This window comes from Ranitomeya imitator, chromosome 6 (genome assembly GCF_032444005.1).
Source record: "Ranitomeya imitator isolate aRanImi1 chromosome 6, aRanImi1.pri, whole genome shotgun sequence".
Lineage (NCBI taxonomy): Eukaryota > Metazoa > Chordata > Amphibia > Anura > Dendrobatidae > Ranitomeya > Ranitomeya imitator.
In genome coordinates this window covers 216,520,612-216,541,573 of record NC_091287.1, presented here as the reverse complement: position 1 = coordinate 216,541,573, position 20,962 = coordinate 216,520,612, and the positions used below count along the sequence as shown (strand labels likewise).

General features: G+C 44.4%; 1 protein-coding gene and 1 long non-coding RNA gene across 4 annotated transcripts in view; one reads left to right on the top strand and one right to left on the bottom strand.

The window, feature by feature from the left end:
* The window catches only part of LOC138642363 (uncharacterized), a 312,883-nt gene extending 301,667 nt beyond the window's left edge, over positions 1-11,216 (bottom strand). Inside the window, exon 1 of the long non-coding RNA XR_011314033.1 lies at positions 11,167-11,216. This is a non-coding gene — a long non-coding RNA (uncharacterized lncRNA). The remainder of the gene's footprint in view (positions 1-11,166) is intronic.
* Positions 1-20,962, top strand: part of LOC138642361 (poly(rC)-binding protein 3-like) — a 1,684,203-nt gene that overhangs the window by 1,081,631 nt on the left and 581,610 nt on the right. The window lies entirely within an intron of this gene.

Sequence of the window (20,962 nt, the reverse complement as noted above, 5' to 3'; positions counted from 1 at the left end):
AGAAAGCCTTTTTTTGTTTTATTTGTTTTCTAAATTCTCCCTGAAAAAATCATTTTATTTTATTTGGTTTCTAAATTCTTCCTGAAAAAATCATTTTATTCTATTTTTTTTTCCTAAAGTCTCCCTGAAAAAAAAAAAAAAAAAAACAAATCAGTGGGAGATTAATATTGCCCTTTCTGCTTGTGTGCCAGTCTTGACTCCTGGGTGTGCCATCTATCTCTCTCTCTCCAATTGTGGGCCATAGAAAGCCTATTATTTTTTTTAGCTTGATTTGGGTTCCAAAATCTACCTGAAAAAATCACTACATCAATCAGTGGGAGATAAATATTGGCCTCTGGGCTTGTGTGCCACTCCTGACTCCTGTGTGCGTCATCTCTCACTCAGTGGGCCATAGAAAGCCTTTTTTTGTTTTATTTGTTTTCTAAATTCTCCCTGAAAAAATCATTTTATTTTCTTTGGTTTCTAAATTCTTCCTGAAAAAATCATTTTATTCTATTTTTTTTTTTCCTAAAGTCTCCCTGAAAAAAAAAAAAAACAAAAACAAATCAGTGGGAGATTAATATTGCCCTTTCTGCTTGTGTGCCAGTCTTGACTCCTGGGTGTGCCATCTCTCTCTCTCTCTCCAATTGTGAGCCATAGAAAGCCTATTATTTTTTAGCTTGATTTGGGTTCCAAAATCTACCTGAAAAAATCACTACATCAATCAGTGGGAGATAAATATTGGCCTCTGGGCTTGTGTGCCACTCCTGACTCCTGTGTGCGTCATCTCTCACTCAGTGGGCCATAGAAAGCCTTTTTTTGTTTTATTTGTTTTCTAAATTCTCCCTGAAAAAATCATTTTATTTTATTTGGTTTCTAAATTCTTCCTGAAAAAATCATTTTATTCTATTTTTTTTTTCCTAAAGTCTCCCTGAAAAAAAAAAAAAAAAAAAATCAGTGGGAGATTACTATTGCCCTTTCTGCTTGTGTGCCAGTCTTGGGAGATTAATATTTACATTTGTGCTTCAGTGACAGTCCTGCGTGTGTGGCATCTCTCTCATTTGTTGCCACCAACAACAGAGTGTGTAACATTGTGCCTGATTTTCGTTGTGGTCTCACTCACCTGTAAAGGGGTAGCTAAATCATACTGAAGTTATAGCTCACCGTGTAATTTGTGTGACAGCAACAAATACCGTTAGTTTGTTTACGTTTTTAAAACAATGAGGAAGTATGGTGGAAGAGGTCGTGGCCGGGGGCGTTCATTGTCAGCTGGTAATGAGGGTAGTGGTAGTGGTGGAGCATCAGCTGGTCGTGGGAAAAAAAATATTGCACCTAAGTCTGGAGCTGTGGAGCCAGGTTCGTCGTCTGGCTACACAAGGCCTCGAACGCTCCCTTTTCTGGGAGTAGGAAAACCGCTTTTAAAGCCGGAGCAGCAAGAGCAAGTTTTGGCTTATCTTGCTGACTCAGCCTCTAGCTCTTTTGCCTCCTCTCGTGAAACTGGTAAATGTCAAAGCAGCGCGTCGTTAGTGGATGTTCACGGTCAGGGACAAGTCGCTTCCTTGTCCTCTTCAGCAAAAACAACAACAGAGAAGAATGCAGCAGGCGACACAACGGGTTACTCCATGGAGCTCTTTACACATACCGTCCCTGGCTTAGAAAGTGAAGCAGTTAACAGTCCATGCCCATTACAAGTTGAATCTGACATGGAGTGCACTGATGCACAGCCACAGCCAGACTACTATGCTGGTCCTTTGACTCAGACCACAACATTGCCCTCGCAGGGTGCTGATCAAGAATCAGACCCTGATGAGACTATGTTGCCCCATCACGAACGCTATACCACCGACCGACACGGTGACACAGACGAAGTTGCACACGAGCTACAAGAAGAGGTAATAGATGACCCAGTTCTTGACCCCGATTGGCAGCCATTGGGGGAACAGGGTGCAGGCGGCAGCAGTTCTGAAGCGGAGGAGGAGGGGCCGCAGCAGGCATCAACATCGCAACAGGTTCCATCTGCCGGGCCCGTATCTTGCCCAAAACGCGTGGCAAAGCCAAAACCTGTTGGAGGACAGCGTGGCCATCCGGTTAAAGCTCAGTCTGCAATGCCTGAAAAGGTATCCGATGCTAGAAAGAGTGCAGTCTGGCATTTTTTTAAACAACATCCAATTGATCAGCGCAAAGTCATCTGTCAAAAATGTTCAACTACCTTAAGCAGAGGACAGAATCTGAAAAGTCTCAATACAAGTTGCATGCATAGACATTTAACCACCATGCATTTGCAAGCCTGGACTAACTAGCAAACGTCCCTTAAGGTTGTAGCACCCTCGGCCAATGAAGCTAGTCAGCAACGCAACATCCCTTCCGGCAGTGTAGGGCCACCATTTTCTGCACCACCTGCAGTATCTGTGCAGGTTTCTTTGCCAGGCCAAAGCAGTCAGGGTCAGGGAATCACCAGTTTCGTAGTAGGAAACACTGCTTCTAGGGCACCGGTGGCAACAATACCATCTCCCACCGTCTCTCAGTCTGCCATGTCCACCGGCACCCCCGCTAGTTCCACGATCTCCAGCTCTCCAGTCCAGCTCACCCTACATGAGACTATGGTTAGAAAAAGGAAGTACTTAGCCTCGCATCCGCGTACACAGGGTTTGAACGCACACATAGCTAGACTAATCTCGTTAGAGATGATGCCCTACCGGTTAGTTGAAAGCGAAGCTTTCAAAGCCCTGATGGACTACGCTGTACCACGCTACGAGCTACCCAGTCGACACTTTTTTTCCAGAAAAGCCATCCCAGCCCTCCACCAGCATGTTAAAGAGCGCATCGTCCATGCACTCAGGCAATCTGTGAGCACAAAGGTGCACCTGACAACAGATGCATGGACCAGTAGGCATGGTCAGGGACGTTACGTGTCCATCACGGCACACTGGGTAAATGTGGTGGATGCAGGGTCCACAGGGGACAGCAAGTTTGGGACAGTTCTGCCTAGCCCACGGTCTAGGAAACAATTGGCTGTAGCCGTTCGCACCCCCTCCTCCTCCTCTTCGTCCTCCTGCAGAAGCGAGAGCTCGTCCACAGACCGGTAGATTGGTAGAGCAGCTTAGTATACATTTTTTGCAAAAAACGTATCAACCAAATACCCTGTTTTTTACATCTTTTACTAGCACTTGCGGATTACTGCAACATTTTTTCAAACTGAGTGTTTTTGGTTTTACTATTCTCTTTTGTGTCTTCAGGTTTCTTGGTGGTGTGTGAACATGATCATACAGACTTGTTCACTGTGCAAGTAGCCCATGTGTTCCTGTTTCCAAGGTAGTGAGTGATAACGGAAGGAATTTCATGGCTGCCATCTCCCTTTCCCAACTGAAACACATTCCTTGCCTGGCTCACACCTTAAACCTGGTGGTGCAGTGCTTCCTGAAAAGTTATCCGGGGTTATCCGACCTGCTCCTCAAAGTGCGTGGACTTTGCTCACATATCCGCCGTTCGCCCGGACACTCCAGCCGTATGCAGACCTATCAGCGTTCTTTGAACCTTCCCCAGCATCGCCTAATCATAGACGTTGCAACAAGGTGGAACTCAACACTGCACATGCTTCAGAGACTGTGTGAACAGAGGCGGGCTGTTATGTTTTTGTGGGAGGATACACATACACGGGCAGGCAGTAGGATGGCAGACATGGAGTTGTCAGGTGTGCAGTGGTCGAAGATTCAAGACATGTGTCAAGTCCTTCAGTGTTTTGAGGAATGCACACGGCTGGTTAGTGCAGACAACGCCATAATAAGCATGAGCATCCCCCTAATGCGTCTGCTGATGCAAAGTTTGACGCACATAAAGGATCAGGCGTCTGCAGCTGAGGAAGAGGAAAGCCTTGATGACAGTCAGCCATTGTCTGGCCAGGGCAGTGTACAGGACGAGGTAGCGGGCGAAGAGGAGGAGGAGGACGAGGAGGATGATGGGGATGATTATATTTTTAATGAGGAAGCTTTTCCGGGGCCACTGGAAATTGGTGGCGCGGCAAGGCCGGGTTCTGGTTTTTTGAGGGACACAAGTGACGTGGATTTGCCTGAAACTGCCCCTCAACCAAGCACAACCGCAGATTTGAGAACTGGAACTTTGGCCCACATGGCGGATTATGCCTTACGTATCCTCAAAAGGGACACACACATAACTAAAATGATGAATGATGACGATTACTGGTTGGCCTGCCTCCTTGATCCTCGCTATAAAGGCAAATTGCAAAATATAATGCCACATGAGAACTTGGAACTAATATTAGCAACCAAACAATCAACTCTTGTTGACCGTTTGCTTCTGGCATTCCCTGCACACAGCGCCCGTGATCGTTCTCACACGAGCTGCAGGGGCCAGCAGACCAGAGGAGTTAGAGGGGCAGAAATCAGAAGTGGCGTTGGCCAGAGGGGTTTTCTGACCAGGTTGTGGAGTGATTTTGCTATGACCGCAGACAGGACAGGTACTGCAGCATCAATTCAAAGTGACAGGAGACAACATTTGTCCAGTATGGTTACAAACTATTTTTCATCCCTTATCGATGTTCTCCCTCAACCGTCATTCCCATTTGATTACTGGGCATCAAAATTAGACACCTGGCCAGAATTGGCAGAATATGCATTGCAGGAGCTTGCTTGCCCGGCAGCTAGTGTCCTATCAGAAAGAGTATTCAGTGCTGCAGGTTCAATACTAACAGAAAAAAGGACTCGTCTGGCTACCCAAAATGTAGATGATCTAACCTTCATTAAAATGAACCACAACTGGATTTCGAAATCTTTTGCCCCACCTTGCCCGGCTGACACCTAGCTTTCCTATGAAAAGGTCTAGCCTGTGGACTATTCTGAATGCCTTTTCCAATCTCGTAATTTTCTGCACCTGATTGTCCAGCATACGACATGTTTACACCTCACTAAATGGCCAAACTCCCCACACGGGGCCGTGGTATCGACACTTGGCGACAGCACCCGTGAGAGTGCAGTTTGTCTGAAGAGGTGGGTGAGCCCGCTTTTGGTCGACGGCACTGCCACTGGGTCCCTCCTAGTACAATAAAGTGTCTCTGGCGGTGGTGGTGCGCACCCAACGTCAGACACACCGTTGTAATATGAGGTGCCCTGGGCCTGTACCGCCGGCCACAAGACAGTTTCCCCCCACCCCAGCTCAAACAGTGCTCTACCACTTGCAAAATTATCTCACAGCTCCACCAATGTTTAGTCTATGCGCTGACATCCTTCAATGCCTGCCACTGACAATACCATTGTATTGACATTTTTGTTATGTTAGGCCTTCGATGCCTGTCTGTGGTCACTCCTTCCACTAGGCCTCCACTGACCACACCACTGCTGCCCGTGTACCCCTGTAACCAATTTAAAATTGCCTACAGCCATGTGTTATTATTTTAGGCCTTCGATGCCTGTCTGCGGTCACTCCTTCCACTAGGCCTCCACTGACCACACCACTGCTGCCCGTGTACCCTTGTAACCAATTTAAAATTGCCTACAGCCATATGTTATTATTTTAGGCCTTCGATGCCTGTCTGCGGTGACTCCTTCCACTAGGCCTCCACTGACCACACCACTGCTGCCCGTGTACCCCTGGAACCAATTTAAAATTGCCTACAGCCATGTGTTATTATTTTAGGCCTTCGATGCCTGTCTGCGGTCACTCCTTCCACTAGGCCTCCACTGACCACACCACTGCTGCCCGTGTACCCCTGGAACCAATTTAAAATTGCCTACAGCCATGTGTTATTATTTTAGGCCTTCGATGCCTGTCTGCGGTCACTCCTTCCACTAGGCCTCCACTGACCACACCACTGCTGCCCGTGTACCCCCGTAACCAATTTAAAATTGCCTACAGCCATGTGTTATTATTTTAGGCCTTCGATGCCTGTCTGCGGTGACTCCTTCCACTACGCCTCCACTGACCACACGACTGCTGCCCGTGTACCCCTGGAACCAATTTAAAATTGCCTACAGCCATGTGTTATTATTTTAGGCCTTCGATGCCTGTCTGCGGTCACTCCTTCCACTAGGCCTCCACTGACCACACCACTGCTGCCCGTGTACCCCTGGAACCAATTTAAAATTGCCTACAGCCATGTGTTATTATTTTAGGCCTTCGATGCCTGTTTGCGGTCACTCCTTCCACTAGGCCTCCACTGACCACACCACTGCTGCCCGTGTACCCCTGGAACCAATTTAAAATTGCCTACAGCCATGTGTTATTATTTTAGGCCTTCGATGCCTGTCTGCGGTCACTCCTTCCACTAGGCCTCCACTGACCACACCACTGCTGCCCGTGTACCCCTGGAACCAACATCAGAAAATATAAAAATAAGTATTTTGCTTATAAAAAAGAAAATACTGGAGAGATATCAAATGCAGACATTTTAACATTAAAAACAAACACATACAACAAAAATCTGGTACAGTACTAAAAATGGCCACCAGCTACAATAACTTTCTCCTGCAAGTAGTTAACTGAAAGGTTTTTTCAATTTTAAACACAGATATGGCATCCACCGAGTGTTGTCCTGTCGCGTCTTCTTTATATTATTGCCAAGAAGATGCAAAACAATGAAAATAATAAAATCATTATTTACCAAAAAAATAGAGTAAGTCAAAACCACATTGCAAATAAACATTCATTACAAATAAAGAAGCAGGGCGCGTCCGAGGGTGAGTATATACCTAATAAGAATATAATCACCCTCGGACGCGCCCTGCTTCTTTCCGACAGCCTTCCTTCCTAAGAATCAGTCCTTCCGTGGTGTAGAGAGAGGGTTTGTTACACTCCAAGGTGTTCCCCAGGTTGCCTTTCCTGAGCTTCGATCTTCCGGCTCTCGTTTAGTAGTTGTTGGAAACTACGCTGCATTGGGCCTACAAATTGGGTATGGGGTGTAGAGAGATGGTGTGTTCCACTCCAAGGTGTTCCCCAGGTTGCGTTTCCTGAGCTTCGATCTTCCGGCTCTCGTTTAGTAGTTGTTGGAAACTACGCTGCATTAGGCCTACAAATTGGGTATGGGGTGTAGAGAGATGGTGTGATCCACTGTAGAGAGATGGTGTGTTCCACTCCAAGGTGTTCCCCAGGTTTCCTCGCCAATGCTTCGATCATCATGCTCTCGTTTAGTAGTTGTTGGAAACTACGCTGCATTAGGCCTACAAATTGGGTATGGGGTGTAGAGAGATGGTGTGTTCCACTCCAAGGTGTTCCCCAGGTTTCCTCTCCATTGCTTCGATCTTCCGGCTCTTGTTTAGTAGTTGTTGGAAACTACGCTGCATTAGGCCTACAAATTGGGTATGGGGTGTAGAGAGATGGTGTGTTCCACTCCAAGGTGTTCCTCAGGTTGCCTTTCCTGAGCTTCGATCTTCCGGCTCTCGTTTAGTAGTTGTTGGAAACTACGCTGCATTAGGCCTACAAATTGGGTATGGGGTGTAGAGAGATGGTGTGTTCCACTGTAGAGAGATGGTGTGTTCCACTCCAAGGTGTTCCCCAGGTTTCCTCGCCAATGCTTCGATCATCATGCTCTCGTTTAGTAGTTGTTGGAAACTACGCTGCATTAGGCCTACAAATTGGGTATGGGGTGTAGAGAGATGGTGTGTTACACTCCAAGGTGTTCCCCAGGTTTCCTCTCCATTGCTTCGATCTTCCGGCTCTCGTTTAGTAGTTGTTGGAAACTACGCTGCATTAGGCCTACAAATTGGGTATAGGGTGTAGAGAGATGGTGTGTTACACTCCAAGGTGTTCCCCAGGTTTCCTCTCCATTGCTTCGATCTTCCGGCTCTCGTTTAGTAGTTGTTGGAAACTACGCTGCATTAGGCCTACAAATTGGGTATGGGGTGTAGAGAGATGGTGTGTTACACTCCAAGGTGTTCCCCAGGTTTCCTCTCCATTGCTTCGATCTTCCGGCTCTCGTTTAGTAGTTGTTGGAAACTACGCTGCATTGGGCCTACAAATTGGGTATGGGGTGTAGAGAGATGGTGTGTTCCACTCCAAGGTGTTCTCCAGGTTGCCTTTCCTGAGCTTCGATCTTCCGGCTCTCGTTTAGTAGTTGTTGGAAACTACGCTGCATTAGGCCTACAAATTGGGTATGGGGTGTAGAGAGATGGTGTGTCCCACTGTAGAGAGATGGTGTGTTCCACTCCAAGGTGTTCCCCAGGTTTCCTCGCCAATGCTTCGATCATCATGCTCTCGTTTAGTAGTTGTTGGAAACTACGCTGCATTAGGCCTACAAATTGGGTATGGGGTGTAGAGAGATGGTGTGTTCCACTCCAAGGTGTTCCCCAGGTTTCCTCGCCAATGCTTCGATCATCATGCTCTCGTTTAGTAGTTGTTGGAAACTACGCTGCATTAGGCCTACAAATTGGGTATAGGGTGTAGAGAGATGGTGTGTTACACTCCAAGGTGTTCCCCAGGTTTCCTCTCCATTGCTTCGATCTTCCGGCTCTCGTTTAGTAGTTGTTGGAAACTACGCTGCATTAGGCCTACAAATTGGGTATGGGGTGTAGAGAGATGGTGTGTTACACTCCAAGGTGTTCCCCAGGTTTCCTCTCCATTGCTTCGATCTTCCGGCTCTCGTTTAGTAGTTGTTGGAAACTACGCTGCATTGGGCCTACAAATTGGGTATGGGGTGTAGAGAGATGGTGTGTTCCACTCCAAGGTGTTCTCCAGGTTGCCTTTCCTGAGCTTCGATCTTCCGGCTCTCGTTTAGTAGTTGTTGGAAACTACGCTGCATTAGGCCTACAAATTGGGTATGGGGTGTAGAGAGATGGTGTGTCCCACTGTAGAGAGATGGTGTGTTCCACTCCAAGGTGTTCCCCAGGTTTCCTCGCCAATGCTTCGATCATCATGCTCTCGTTTAGTAGTTGTTGGAAACTACGCTGCATTAGGCCTACAAATTGGGTATGGGGTGTAGAGAGATGGTGTGTTCCACTCCAAGGTGTTCCCCAGGTTTCCTCGCCAATGCTTCGATCATCATGCTCTCGTTTAGTAGTTGTTGGAAACTACGCTGCATTAGACCTACAAATTGGGTATGGGGTGTAGAGAGATGGTGTGTTCCACTCCAAGGTGTTCTCCAGGTTGCCTTTCCTGAACTTCTATCTTCAGGCTCTCATTAAATTGTGGTTAAACGGAACAACTGCATTTGGCGTACTAGTTGGTTTGGGGCCTACTATCGGTGTCTGCCGCTCCTTGCTGTTCTCCTGGTTTCCTGTCCTGAAATTCCGTTAAGTAGTTGTTAATGTTAGACTGCATTTGGCTTACTAGTTGGGTTGGGGCCTACTATCGGTGTCTGCCACTCCTTGCTGTTCTCCTCCACTGAACAAAGCTGTGCCGCCTGTTTACTACTGTTGCCAATTTTGAACTGCATTTCGACTACTTACTGATTTGGGCCTACTCTCTGTGTCAGCCTCTCATTCCAGTTGTCCTCCACTGCAATGCCCCCTGATTAGTCCTGTGTTACCAATTTTGAACTGCATTTAGCCCACTTTATTCTTTGGGCCTATATCTGTGTTTCCTCCTCATCCTGCCCATTGCCCAGCCAGTGATAGATGAGTCTGCTGGTACATTGACCCATAACGCAACATTTCCCGTGCACGCTACACTGCAAGATTGTGACCCTGCTGAAAGTCAGGTCCCCCTTCCCGCATACCATACCACCTTACACGGGGACAAACAGGAAGGTGCAGATGAAAGTGCAGGTTCCTTCATCAGGTGGGGGGAGGAATACTAGTTGGCGACGTCACTGGCACAGGGCCTCTCATGGTACGCAAAAGTGTTGCTGCCGGTGGGAGGCGCCCCCGCCGTGCAAACACACCGCTGTACTTTGAGGGGCCCTGTGCCAGTGCCAATGCCAACGAGTGGGCCCCCCCTGCTTGCTCAGGTTCACAGCACTTGCAAAGTTGAAATACTTACCTCTCCCTGCTCCACTGCCGTGACGTGGTCCAGATTTCCTGGGCCCACTAATTACTTGAACCAGCCCTACCCACCACAAATTTAGCCAAATGACCCCCAATTTCAAATGCCTTCCAATTATTATAAGGTAAATTACGCTTGACAAGCTTCATTAAGAAGAATGGATGGTTTTGACATTAAAATGGGCACTCTAGGTGTTTTCCTGGCCCCCACTCACTGCCGACTATGCTGCCCCATTGACTTGCATTGGGTTTCGTGTTTCGGTCGATCCCGACTTTACGTCATAATCGGCCGATTTCACTCGACCCGACTTTTGAGATAGTTGGGTTTCGCGAAACCCAGCTCGACTCTAAAAAGGTCAAGGTCGCTCAACTCTAGTGATCATCTCTAGTTACTTTTCTTCTCCTAAGTCAGGATCAATGGTGTCGTCATCAGGAAAAGAAGACACTAGAATCTCGTTTTTCTTCTCGCATGGGATGAAGGAAACCAAAACCTTCCCATTCTTGAAGCCAAACATAATGCTGTATTATTTTTTCCCTTTTATATTAGAAAATCTGGCGGCAACTGTGTTTTCTTTTCTTCTGACATTTCCAACATATGACAGCTTCCGTGCTTTCAAATTATTGCTTCAAACACAATCAGAAAACCGATTGTCAGCTGTAATTTTGTGACCAGATAGCCTGAATACATGTGGGGATCCCTAACAAACAGGCAATCTCTGCATGTGTTCAAGGTTGTCTAACAGCCGCAAATCATCCAGCAGCGGTGACACAAACATAATCTACGAGCACACCCAAAATACTCAGGGAACACCCGAGCATGCTCAGAAATCTCGAGTAACGAGCACACTCATTCATCACTAATCACAAAACAAGCTTGTCAGAATCTTTTTATTAGGTCTAGATAGTTTATTAGGTCCATCCTGCTATGTTCCTGAATTACTTTTACATTCTTCTACCTTAACTTGAGGTGAAATATCACTCTAAATCTTAATCTAAATCTTCACTCAGTGTGGGGTCTCCCTCATCATTATTTAACAGCGAATTCTGTTCAACATGAAGGGGGTTAGATAAATCATGCATTTTATACTGGGCATTTCGCCAGAGAATCTGATGTAAAAGAAAGAGAGAGTGTTAGGGTGCAATTTGCCTTACAGGCCACCCTTTTTTTCTAAGAAAATCCTACTTATTTTTACAAACTTTGCATTATTCATTCATAAAACTAGCTAAACAATTGTGATGAATAAAAAGAGAAAATACTAACCTCCAAATGTGAGACGAGTTCAGAAGCAGTGAGCCTGAGAAGCCTCAAAGGTCAGATCTGCTCTCCTGAAGGTTTGCTGTAACACTGTGAGAAGACGTTTCAAAGAACACGTAAAGACAGGAAATAACTGGGAGGGGGGAGATTTTCTGATAATTTGTAGAGGAGAGAAAAACTAAACTAATTAAGCTGTGCCTGTCACATCAGCTGCGCCTGACGGAGGGTTAAAAATATCAAAATGATCACATCATTAGCCCTACAGCTTGAGTGCAACCTCTTCATTACTTCCTGTTGGTTTTCCTTGACAAGCTCTGGACTGAGCCATCTTGTGCATCTGACTTAAAATCACCACTTACCACAGTCATTGGTGTTCTCAAAGCTCTCTGAATTGATGGGTAGAGGCTAGCTGCTATGATGTGTCCCAGACACGCATACAGAAACAAATGGATTCCTGCTCTTCATTCTCTGTAGCATATAGCAAGAAGCAGGAGCAGCAGTATGCAAGACTTTCCAAAGCATTACTGAGCTATCTGGCTGTGAATCCAGCACTGAAGTAAAATATATTTGTTAATTTGCCTATGTCTGTCTGGTCTCTCACTGTGCTGAGTTCTTCTCACTCCCCCATCTCCATAGACTTCAGTATGCTCTGTGAATGGAAAAACAGATAATCCAGCATCTAGGGAACTTTCAGACGCTTTGACAAAGGCAGATTTGACCTGTTTTTTTGTGAGTGGATGAAGAGTTAAGGAGACGGGTAGGGGACAAATGGTTCATACATTACAGTTTCTTGTAATGGTCTGAAGTTAATTTATACAAAGTTTGTTGAAAATACAGTGACAGTGAAAACAACTGTTGTATATTGCAAGTTTTGACAATTTGAGATGCAATTTGTTAACCAATATACTGTATCTGTGTTAAATTCAAACTTAAGCAAGGATACAAAAGAAGCTAGTTTATACATTTCTTGAGTATTCCTCAAAGTACTCGCAGCTTTAACCTTTTCATGACCAAAGGTATTTTTGGTTTTCGTTTTTTGCTACCCTTCTTCACAGAGCCATAACTTTTTTATTTTTCCGTCAAGCCATGTGAGGGCTTGTTTTTTTGCGGTTCTTTTTTACCTAAATGGTGAAAAAAATTGTAAATTTTGCTAAAAAAAAAATTAGGCCATTTTCTGATACCTGTAGCTTCTTCATTTTTTTTATCTAGGGTCAGGTGAGGGCTTATTTTTTGTGCGCCGAGCTGACTTTTTAATGATACCATTTTGGTGAAGATGCCAGTTATTGCATTTTAATTCAATGTCGCGGTGACCAAAAAAACATAATTGTGGAGACTAGAAGCTGCCTCAACCCGATTGGCTCTGCTACATAGAGGCGATGATCAGATCGCCTCTCTATAGAAGAATTACTCACTTACTATGAGCGCCAACTACTAGGTGGCGCTCATAGCAAGCCGGCACTGACAACCATAGAGGTCTCCAAGAGACCTTAGGTTGTCATGCCAACACACCAATGACCCGCGATCACGTGACAGGGGTCACCGGTGTGCGTATCTTCGTAGCGATTGCCGGAAGTGTGATTTAAATGCTGCCGTCAGCATTTGACAGTGGCATTTAACGGGTTAATAGCGGCGGGTGGATCGCGAATCCACCCGTGGCTATTGCGGGCACATGTCAGCTATTCAAAACATCTGACATGTCCTGGGAAAGATGTGGGCTCACCGCCGGAGCCCACATAAAAGGGAGGGAGAGCGACGTCGGCGTACTATTACACCTGATGTCGTAAAGGGGTTAAGAAAAACATGGATTTCTTTGAACTAAAGGTACCTTCACACATAATGATATCGTTAACGATATCGTTGCAACGTCACGCTTTTTTGTGACGTAGCAACGATCTCGCTAACGATCTCCTTATGTGACAGCGACCAACGATCAGGCCCCTGCTGGGAGATCGTTAGTCGTGTGGAATGATCAGTACCTTTTTTGGTCGCTGATCACCTGCTGTCATCGCTGGATCGGCGTGTGTGACGCCGATCCAGCAATGTGTTCACTTGTAACCAGGGTAAACATCAGGTTACTAAGTGCAGGGCCGCGCTTAGTAACCCGATATTTACCCTGGTTACCATTGTAAAAGTAAAAAAAAAAGCACTATATACTTACATTCCGATGTCTGTCATGTCCCCCGTCGTCAGCTTCCCTGCACTGACTGTGTCAGCGCCGGCAGTAAAGCAGAGCACAGCGGTGACGTCACCGCTGTGCTTTGCTTTACGGCCGGCGTGCTGACAGTCAGTGCAGGGAAGCTGACGGCGGGGGACGTGACAGACATCGGAATGTAAGTACAGTGGGGCAAAAAAGTATTTAGTCAGTCAGCAATAGTGCAAGTTCCACCACTTAAAAAGATGAGAGGCATCTGTAATTTACATCATAGGTAGACCTCAACTATGAGAGACAAACTGAGAAAAAAAAATCCAGAAAATCACATTGTCTGTTTTTTAACATTTTATTTGCATATTATGGTGGAAAATAAGTATTTGGTCAGAAACAAAATTTCATCTCAATACTTTGTAATATATCCTTTGTTGGCAATGACAGAGGTCAAACGTTTTCTGTAAGTCTTCACAAGGTTGCCACACACTGTTGTTGGTATGTTGGCCCATTCCTCCATGCAGATCTCCTCTAGAGCAGTGATGTTTTTGGCTTTTCGCTTGGCAACACGGACTTTCAACTCCCTCCAAAGGTTTTCTATAGGGTTGAGATCTGGAGACTGGCTAGGCCACTCCAGGACCTTGAAATGCTTCTTACGAAGCCACTCCTTCGTTGCCCTGGCGGTGTGCTTTGGATCATTGTCATGTTGGAAGACCCAGCCACGTTTCATCTTCAATGTCCTTGCTGATGGAAGGAGGTTTGCACTCAAAATCTCACGATACATGGCCCCATTCATTCTTTCATGTATCCGGATCAGTCGTCCTGGCCCCATTGCAGAGAAACAGCCCCAAAGCATGATGTTTCCACCACCATGCTTTACAGTAGGTATGGTGTTTGATGGATGCAACTCAGTATTCTTTTTCCTCCAAACACGACAAGTTGTGTTTCTACCAAACTGTTCCATTTTGGTTTCATCAGACCATAGGACATTCTCCCAAAACTCCTCTGGATCATCCAAATGCTCTCTAGCAAACTTCAGACGGGCCCGGACATGTACTGGCTTAAGCAGTGGGACACGTCTGGCACTGCAGGATCTGAGTCCATGGTGGCGTAGTGTGTTACTTATGGTAGGCCTTGTTACATTGGTCCCAGCTCTCTGCAGTTCATTCACTAGGTCCCCCCGCGTGGTTCTGGGATTTTTGCTCACCGTTCTTGTGATCATTCTGACCCCACGGGGTGGGATTTTGCGTGGATCCCCAGATCGAGGGAGATTATCAGTGGTCTTGTATGTCTTCCATTTTCTAATTATTGCTCCCACTGTTGATTTCTTCACTCCAAGCTGGTTGGCTATTGCAGATTCAGTCTTCCCAGCCTGGTGCAGGGCTACAATTTTGTTTCTGGTGTCCTTTGACAGCTCTTTGGTCTTCACCATAGTGGAGTTTGGAGTCAGACTGTTTGAGGGTGTGCACAGGTGTCTTTTTATACTGATAACAAGTTTAAACAGGTGCCATTACTACAAGTAATGAGTGGAGGAAAGAGGAGACTCTTAAAGAAGAAGTTACAGGTCTGTGAGAGCCAGAAATCTTGATTGTTTGTTTCTGACCAAATACTTATTTTCCACCATAATATGCAAATAAAATGTTAAAAAAACAGACAATGTGATTTTCTGGATTTTTTTTTCTCAGTTTGTCTCCCATAGTTGAGGTCTACCTATGATGTAAATTACAGACGCCTCTCATCTTTTTAAGTGGTGGAACTTGCACTATTGCTGACTGACTAAATACTTTTTTGCCCCACTGTATATAGTGCTTTTTTTTTTACTTTTACAATGGTAACCAGGGTAAATATCGGGTTACTAAGCGCGGCCCTGCACTTAGTAACCCGATGTTTACCCTGGTTACCCGGGGACTTCGGCATCGTTGAAGACAGTTTTAACAATGCCGAAGTCTTTCCCCGGATCGTTGGTCGCTGGAGAGAGCTGTCTGTGTGACAGCTCCCCAGTGACCACACAACAACTTACCAACGATCACGGCCAGGTCGTATCGCTGGTCGTGATCGTTGGTAAATCGTTTAGTATAACGGTACCGTAAGACATCAGATTGCAGATATCAAGGAAACATTTTATTTAGCTTTCCGTGGCCTATATGCCTATATAGATGGCTTAGAGGGGTTAATCCTATTGACAGATTCCCTTTAATACACTGCATAATTATGTTACATATAATTAAGCATTTTTATAATTAAAGTATAAAACATTAAGATAGGAATAGGATATTTAATACTTTGTTAAATAGAATATTTCATAAATGTCTGATTAGCAAGCCCAAACTCTTCTGATTTAACCAATTTTAAGAATAGGAGAGTATGATCCCTAGTTCTCAACAGAAAATGGCCACACAAACCACATTCACAGTTCAATTGCCGTGTCCTTCACTAAGGCCAGGATCACACATACGCGAGATATGGCCGAGTCTCGCAGGTGAAATCCCTCCTCTGGACTCACATTTGACCTTAGCCCGCGATATAGCAGGATGGAAGTCTTAGGCCAGCGTCACACTCGGCGTAAGACAATACGGTCCGTAATTTACGGCCGTAATACTCAGAAAAGTCCCCAAAATAGTGGTCCGTATCTCCTCTGTTGGCATGGTGTGTCAGCGTATTTTGCGCATGGCATCCTCCGTATGTAATCCGTATGGCACCCGTACTGAGATTTTCTCGCAGGCTTGCAAAACCGACATACGGCCATACAATGGATCCATGTTCTCAAAAAATCGTAACAACATATATACTGTCTATATATATATATATGTATATATATATCTATATACGTATAGATATAGATATACGTATACATATACGTATATGTATATCAGTAAGACATATATATATACAGGTCCTTCTCAAAAAATTAGCATATAGTGTTAAATTTCATTATTTACCATAATGTAATGATTACAATTAAACTTTCATATATTATAGATTCATTATCCACCAACTGAAATTTGTCAGGTCTTTTATTGTTTTAATACTGATGATTTTGGCATACAACTCCTGATAACCCAAAAAACCTGTCTCAATAAATTAGCATATCAAGAAAAGGTTCTCTAAACGACCTATTACCCTAATCTTCTGAATCAACTAATTAACTCTAAACACATGCAAAAGATACCTGAGGCTTTTATAAACTCCCTGCCTGGTTCATTACTCAAAACCCCCATCATGGGTAAGACTAGCGACTTGACAGATGTCAAGAAGGCCATCATTGACACCCTCAAGCAAGAGGGTAAGACCCAGAAAGAAATTTCTCAACAAATAGGCTGTTCCCAGAGTGCTGTATCAAGGCACCTCAATGGTAAGTCTGTTGGAAGGAAACAATGTGGCAGAAAACGCTGTCCAACGAGAAGAGGAGACCGGACCCTGAGGAAGATTGTGGAGAAGGACCGATTCCAGACCTTGGGGAACCTGAGGAAGCAGTGGACTGAGTCTGGTGTGGAAACATCCAGAGCCACCGTGCACAGGCGTGTGCAGGAAATGGGCTACAGGTGCCGCATTCCCCAGGTAAAGCCACTTTTGAACCATAAACAGCGGCAGAGGCGCCTGACCTGGGCTACAGAGAAGCAGCACTGGACTGTTGCTAAGTGGTCCCAAGTACTTTTTTCTGATGAAAGCAAATTTTGCATGTCATTCGGAAATCAAGGTGCCAGAGTCTGGAGGAAGACTGGGGAGAAGGAAATGCCAAAATGCCTGAAGTCCAGTGTCAAGTACCCACAGTCAGTGATGGTGTGGGGTGCCATGTCAGCTGCTGGTGTTGGTCCACTGTGTTTCATCAAGGGCAGGGTCAATGCAGCTAGCTATCAGGAGATTTTGGAGCACTTCATGCTTCCATCGGCTGAAATGCTTTATGGAGATGAAGATTTCATTTTTCAGCACGACCTGGCACCTGCTCACAGTGCCAAAACCACTGGTAAATGGTTTACTGACCATGGTATTACTGTGCTCAATTGGCCTGCCAACTCTCCTGACCTGAACCCCATAGAGAATCTGTGGGATATTGTGAAGAGAAAGTTGAGAGATGCAAGACCCAACACTCTGGATGAGCTTAAGGCCGCTATTGAAGCATCCTGGGCCTCCATAACATCTCAGCAGTGTCACAGGCTGATTGCCTCCATGCCACGCCGCATTGAAGCAGTCATTTCTGCCAAAGGATTCCCGACCAAGTATTGAGTGCATAACTGAACATTATTATTTGTTGGTTTTTTTGTTTGTTATTAAAAAACACTTTTATTTGATTGGATGGGTGAAATATGCTAATTTATTGAGACAGGTTTTTTGGGTTATCAGGAGTTGTATGCCAAAATCATCAGTATTAAAACAATAAAAGACCTGACAAATTTCAGTTGGTGGATAATGAATCTATAATATATGAAAGTTTAATTGTAATCATTACATTATGGTAAATAATGAAATTTAACACTATATGCTAATTTTTTGAGAAGGACCTGTATATTAATATTTCATCCAGCACGAGATAGCTTTAAAGCCGGTAATTCAATTGCCGGCTTTTGCTATCTCCTTCCTAAACCCGACATGATATGAGACATGGTTTACATACAGTAAACCATCTCATATCCCCATTTTTTTGCATATTCCACACTACTAATGTTAGTAGTGTGTATGTGCAAAATGTGGGCGCTCTAGCTATTAAATTAAAGGGTTAAATGGCGGAAAAAATTGGCGTGGGCTCCTGCGCAATTTTCTCCGCCAGAGTAGTAAAGCCAGTGACTGAGGGCAGATATTAATAGCCTGGAGAGGGTCCATGGTTATTGCCCCCCCCCCCCCCCCGCTGGCTAAAAACATCTCAGCGCTGTATGAAATATCAATATATATACATATATGTGTCTCAATGATATATATATATATACCTATTCTATGTGTACACATTTATTCTACCTATTCTACTGTAAGCTGTCAGTGTGATTTTACTGTACACCGCACTGAATTGCCGGCTTTTCTCTCTAACACCGCTGCCTATTTCTCGCAAGTCACACTGCTGGTCCGTGTGTAATCATAGTAACATAGTAACATAGTTAGTAAGGCCGAAAAAAGACATTTGTCCATCCAGTTCAGCCTATATTCCATCATAATAAATACCCAGATCTACGTCCTTCTACAGAACCTAATAATTGTATGATACAATATTGTTCTGCTCCAGGAAGACATCCAGGCCTCTCTTGAACCCCTCGACTGAGTTCGCCATCACCACCTCCTCAGGCAAGCAATTCCAGATTCTCACTGCCCTAACAGTAAAGAATCCTCTTCTATGTTGGTGGAAAAACCTTCTCTCCTCCAGACGCAAAGAATGCCCCCTTGTGCCCGTCACCTTCCTTGGTATAAACAGATCCTCAGCGAGATATTTGTATTGTCCCCTTATATACTTATACATGGTTATTAGATCGCCCCTCAGTCGTCTTTTTTCTAGACTAAATAATCCTAATTTCGCTAATCTATCTGGGTATTGTAGTTCTCCCATCCCCTTTATTAATTTTGTTGCCCTCCTTTGTACTCTCTCTAGTTCCATTATATCCTTCCTGAGCACCGGTGCCCAAAACTGGACACAGTACTCCATGTGCGGTCTAACTAGGGATTTGTACAGAGGCAGTATAATGCTCTCATCATGTGTATCCAGACCTCTTTTAATGCACCCCATGATCCTGTTTGCCTTGGCAGCTGCTGCCTGGCACTGGCTGCTCCAGGTAAGTTTATCATTAACTAGGATCCCCAAGTCCTTCTCCCTGTCAGATTTACCCAGTGGTTTCCCGTTCAGTGTGTAATGGTGATATTGATTCCCTCTTCCCATGTGTATAACCTTACATTTATCATTGTTAAACCTCATCTGCCACCTTTCAGCCCAAGTTTCCAACTTATCCAGATCCATCTGTAGCAGAATACTATCTTCTCTTGTATTAACTGCTTTACATAGTTTTGTATCATCTGCAAATATCGATATTTTACTGTGTAAACCTTCTACCAGATCATTAATGAATATGTTGAAGAGAACAGGTCCCAATACTGACCCCTGCGGTACCCCACTGGTCACAGCGACCCAGTTAGAGACTATACCATTTATAACCACCCTCTGCTTTCTATCACTAAGCCAGTTACTAACCCATTTACACACATTTTCCCCCAGACCAAGCATTCTCATTTTGTGTACCAACCTCTTGTGCGGCACGGTATCAAACGCTTTGGAAAAATCGAGATATACCACGTCCAATGACTCACCGTGGTCCAGTCTATAGCTTACCTCTTCATAAAAACTGATTAGATTGGTTTGACAGGAGCGATTTCTCATAAACCCATGCTGATATGGAGTTAAACAGTTATTCTCATTGAGATAATCCAGAATAACATCCCTCAGAAACCCTTCAAATATTTTACCAACAATAGAGGTTAGACTTACTGGCCTATAATTTCCAGGTTCACTTTTAGAGCCCTTTTTGAATATTGGCACCACATTTGCTATGCGCCAGTCCTGCGGAACAGATCCTGTCGCTATAGAGTCCCTAAAAATAAGAAATAATGGTTTATCTATTACATTACTTAGTTCTCTTAGTACTCGTGGGTGTATGCCATCCGGACCCGGAGATTTATCTATTTTAATCTTATTTAGCCGGTTTCGCACCTCTTCTTGGGTTAGATTGGTGACCCTTAATATAGGGTTTTCATTGTTTCTTGGGATTTCACCTAGCATTTCATTTTCCACCGTGAATACCGTGGAGAAGAAGGTGTTTAATATGTTAGCTTTTTCCTCGTCATCTACAACCATTCTTTCCTCACTATTTTTTAAGGGGCCTACATTTTCAGTTTTTATTCTTTTACTATTGATATAGTTGAAGAACAGTTTGGGATTAGTTTTACTCTCCTTAGCAATGTGCTTCTCTGTTTCCTTTTTGGCAGCTTTAATTAGTTTTTTAGATAAAGTATTTTTCTCCCTATAGTTTTTTAGAGCTTCAATGGTGCCATCCTGCTTTAGTAGTGCAAATGCTTTCTTTTTACTGTTAATTGCCTGTCTTACTTCTTTGTTTAGCCACATTGGGTTTTTCCTATTTCTAGTCCTTTTATTCCCACAAGGTATAAACCGCTTACACTGCCTATTTAGGATGTTCTTAAACATTTCCCATTTATTATCTGTATTCTCATTTCTGAGGATATTGTCCCAGTCTACCAGATTAAGGGCATCTCTAAGCTGTTCAAACTTTGCCTTCCTAAAGTTCAATGTTTTTGTGACTCCCTGACAAGTCCCCCTAGTGAAAGACAGGTGAAACTGCACAATATTGTGGTCGCTATTTCCTAAATGCCCAACCACCTGCAGATTTGTTATTCTGTCAGGTCTATTAGATAGTATTAGGTCTAAAAGTGCTGCTCCTCTGGTTGGATTCTGCACCAATTGTGAAAGATAATTTTTCTTGGTTATTAGCAGAAACCTGTTGCCTTTATGGGTTTCACAGGTTTCTGTTTCCCAGTTAATATCCGGGTAGTTAAAGTCCCCCATAACCAGGACCTCATTATGGGTTGCAGCTTCATCTATCTGCTTTAGAAGTAGACTTTCCATGCTTTCTGTTATATTTGGGGGTTTGTAACAGACCCCAATTAGAATTT